Raw genomic sequence first — 4647 nt, forward strand, 5'->3', positions numbered from 1 at the left:
GCCCCGTTTTAGAAGATTTTGGGTATGGAGGAAAGAGAGAGGGGTTGTGGTTTTCCCTGACCTTGGTGGGAGTTCCCTGACCACACCAGGGACACATATTCATGTATAAAAGACCGTACAAAAGTGCATTTGGCATGATAGGTCCTTTAAGGTAACTAAGACAACTTCCTTCTGAAAGAAAGGTTGACTAATTAAAACCAATACACAAAGGGTAAACTGGAGCACATCTAACAATGAAGCCAAATACAGGTCAACCTAACAGGTAGGAATGTGTACGTATTGCGCCGAGGCTTCAGGAGCGTGTGTCGAGTATCCCCGAAGGCTTTTTGGTCGAAGCTTTTGTATCGAGGCTGTGGTATCGTTTTGGGGACCAGTGGACGTCCATCGATGACAAACCGAGCTTGCCTGCTCCTCAATCCCAAGTGACTGCTTCAGAAGTGCTTTAGATCAGTTGAACCACAACGGTCATATTACTCATGGATGTATAATACACGATATTACCCCTCCTGTACCCGGGCCTGGTGGCACGATGGAATTAAGGAGAGCTCAGACCCAACTTATAGGTCGGAACATGTCCATAAGTATAATAATGTAGGAATTAAATTAATTAATAAATACGGAATAAATAGTATTTTATCTTCCCAGTTTTTTCGGGAAGATTCAGTGTGGTGGGGCTGTGGCTCAGCTGGAAAGCAGTTGACTCAAACCGCAGGGTCCCTGGGTTCTACTGAACAATGCGTCTTTTTTCTTGTTTATAAAAGCTACAGCCTTGCACCTGCGTCTTTGGCCATGTTTCGCACTGGAACACACCGCAAAGACTTCAGCCGACGGCCAAGTTGCACGTACGAACTGCGCATGCGTGAGTGGCAATAACTCTCCTTACCAGCAGGCGGCGGTAGTGTGTATTCGTCATTCAAAAGAGGCAACAACTGGAAGACAGACTGCGTGATACACCGAGAGAAGAAGAACAGACTGCTGATATAAACAAACAACAAATAGCGTGTGTGTTCCATTTTCACTCTACAGCGAGAAGCTCACGGGGCTTGAATTAGTTAAATGAAATCTCAGATTTGCCTTCTTAATAGTTTGTTTGGGTCCCTCACATCCGTTTCGCTTCTCATGCACTGATTCGCTAAGCTGAACAGCCAATCAGAGTGATTTCTTTTGCTGACTGCCTTTGACCGACTGCCCGCCGATTCAACATGTTGAATTGGTGGGTTTTCGGCCGAAAAGGCGTCGGCCCGGCTTAAAAGAACCAACGGTGCGGGACACACCAATCTGAGTAGGGCGTGTCAACGCTCATCGCCGGCCTGACGCCCACCGACGCCGATAATCGGCCTGGTGTGTCCGGGCCTTAAGAGGCTTTAGGCTTCAACTCGCCATCACTACTAACAGGTCCCACACAAAGACATGACACATGCTGCACATGTCACACATGCAGCCAGACGAGAAGGAAGAGAGCGACTGCCGCCTTTCTCAGGTCCTTTATGGAGGGGTTGGGAGCACCTGAGGAAGAGGCTGCACCTGGAGGGAGACAATCAGGGGGAAAGGGAGAGAGACACACACAAACAAACACACACACACGCACGCACGCACGCACGCACGCACGCACGCACGCACGCACACACACACACACACACACACACACACACACACAGCTTATCCTGAAGTTATGATGGTATAGTAATCTACTGAAAGACCTGCTTTCACCTCAATGCCAACTACTCATCCAGAAAAATCTTTACACATATTTTACACATTAATACTCCCCCACTGCATGCCTGTTACACCAATATGACTCCTTTATTTATTTACTTTTATTTAGCCTTTATTTATACAGGTTTAGATCTCATTGAGACACAAGGTCTCATTTTCAAGAGAGACCTGTCAGTGGTAACACTACCACACAAAGTTACAGACAGACAGGACACTAAACACAGAGGCAACACTAAAATACAACATCGTAAAAAAAAAGGAAAAAAAAGTAGTCATTAAAATCCATATACAGTCAGATATAGCAGGTGCAAACACCCACAGATGATTTCTCCAGCTTTTTTAAAATGAGTTTAAAATCAGTGATGGGTATCAAACTGGTCAGCTTAAGTTCCTGCTGAAGTGTGTTCCAGGTCGAGGGAGCAGAGTATGATATGGCCTTTTTCCCAAGCACCGTGCGTACTGAGGGGACTGACAGAGTGATGTAATTTTGAGATCGTAGTCTATAGCTGTACTGTTTGTGTGATATGTAGAGGGGCAGCAGTCCAAGCATAGCGGTATAGATGAGTTTGTACCAGTGCAGTGATCTGCGCATTGATAATGATGTCCAGTTGACTAAAGCGTACAGCGTGCAATGGTGTGTGAGGGGTTTATAGTTGGTAATGAACCTCAGAGCCCCATGGTAAACAGCATGTTTCACCCTTATTGCACTTGTATTACTAATTAAACCCTTTTGACACTGTTATTTCAGCCATATGGGACAGTTATTACACCAATATGAGACCCATGTAACACCAATATTACAACCATATTACATCGTATTAACATTGTGATTGGACCAATATTACACCCATATTACATCGTAATTACATTGTGATTAGACCAATATTACACCCATATTACATCGTAATTACACTGTTATTACACATATTGTACAAATAGACACAGCCTGTGAAATGACTGTATCCCCAAGGATCCAGAAACCATTTAAGAGTTATAAAGCTGTTTGTTGAAGATCCAAAATGCTAAAGGGTCTAAATCTTGTCATCTTTAAGCAGCATCAGGGTTTATTGGAGACATGATCAGCAATTCCTGACATTCATTTTTGTATTATCATCGTTTTTGAGGCTTTTCTACTGTGCTCTGCTAAGTGTTTACATTATAATGTGAAAAAAAAAAAAGTGAATAAACTAGGTCACTAAATGCAGTAGTGGAGAACATAGCCACTGCCACATTTTAAAGCCTCTAATTTTATTAAGCTTGACTATACTAAAAGTCCTGATTTATAATAAGTTTTGAAAATAAATCAGAGGTCTAAAACAATTGTATTTGTTGCTTATATATTTAATTTCAAGTCGAAAATATTTCACCACATGGGCTCTGCAGAGGACTTGCAGAGGCAATGTAAAATGTCCATATCACATGAATATTATAGAGGGATACAGGTTTTTTTAGTTTTCTTATAATGATCAGGTCCAGCTGTTTTTTAAACTGACTAGTTTGTGGTGTGGTCTACATTGTATTGAAGATTTTTGCATTGATTTTGTCCACTTTAATTGCACACAGAACATATAAATGGAAAAAAATATTGTAAATAGAAAAAAGTGTGTAGGATGCCCAGGACTCATTGTGAGCTGATCATTTTGTCGTTACATAGTGTTGTAATTATGTTACAGAAGTAAACAAAGGAGTCCAATAGAGTGGTCCAGTGACGAGTACTGCAACCCGGAAGTGAGTTAGGATTTTAGCACTATGGGTTCCCTCGTCTCAGAGTCAATAGGCGCTTTCACAACGGAGTACTTTTCCCTGTACTTTTCCCTTTCAGTTCCGATAGTTCCTGGGATTTTGCGTTCACACCAAAAAGAGAACTTAGTTCATGAGAACTTTTCACCCCTTTTCAGTCCCTGCTAGAGAGCAGGTACTTTCCTGGGGAGAAAAAAGTTCCAATTTCTGATTGGCTGGGCAAATGCTAACCACGCCCCGTAAAACTCTGAAAGGTTTTGTGAAGCCGCCATTGTATTTGCTTGCATTAGCATTATTAGCATTAGCATTAGTCCCCCAGGGCACCAACGGAGAGAGAATAACTAAAAAACATGGGATGAGGAGGTGTCGGTGTTTTCCGGGGGACTTCCGGCCGGGGACTTCGGGTGGCAGTATACGCTGTGAAGTTGTTTGCGGCCTGCCAGTAAACCCAAAGCAGAAGAAGAAGAAGTGACGTCAGCGGCTTCATTTGCGTAATCTTCCCTCAGGGACTTATTCCCGTGTGAACGCGATCGGCTCTTAGTTCCATGGGGGCACTAAGTGCTGGGAACTAAGTGCTGGGAACTAAGTGCTGGGAACTAAGTACTTGGTGTGAAAGCGGCTAATGGGAGTTCAAAAATAATAGCTGGAAATAAGGTCTGCGGTTGACACAAATTTAAGAGACGGATCACGCTTTGTTCTACGACATTAAATACATCAGCAGTGACCCCACTGGTGATTTTTGAAGAGTGTACGTGTCTGAAAAACGATGGTTGTTAACAAGTGGCTGATTAGGACTACAGAAGTTGTCGAGGACGTTGTACTGTATGTCATTACGCCGAACACGTAAACACTCCTCTAAGTTTGTTTGCCCTGTTCTGCTTGAAAGAAAGTACCTGCCTCCTGCAAACTGTTAAAACAAACGCTTCAGCTTGTACCCTTATTAATCTGTATTTTTGAATATCGATCTTAAGTTGGCGTGACGTTGAAGTCCCTGCTGTACTCGGCTGTAGTTTAGCATAACGTTAGCATTTTGCTTCTGGCGATTAGATTTATGATTAGAAAATTATAAAAGTAGGGTAGACATGTGGATATTATCCACATGTCTACCCTACTTTTATAATTTTCTAATCATAAATCTAATCGCCAGAAGCAAAATGCTAACGTTATGCTAAACTACAGCCGAGTACAGCA

General features: G+C 42.7%; 1 protein-coding gene across 1 annotated transcript in view; it reads left to right on the forward strand.

The window, feature by feature from the left end:
• The window catches only part of LOC104964358 (protein unc-13 homolog B-like), a gene marked incomplete at both ends in the record, with an annotated part of 101562 nt that overhangs the window by 83938 nt on the left and 12977 nt on the right, over positions 1–4647 (forward strand). The gene's annotated exons all lie outside the window — the stretch shown is intronic.

Source organism: Notothenia coriiceps, unplaced genomic scaffold (assembly GCF_000735185.1).
Source record: "Notothenia coriiceps isolate Sejong01 unplaced genomic scaffold, NC01 NC01_scaffold00037196, whole genome shotgun sequence".
Lineage (NCBI taxonomy): Eukaryota > Metazoa > Chordata > Actinopteri > Perciformes > Nototheniidae > Notothenia > Notothenia coriiceps.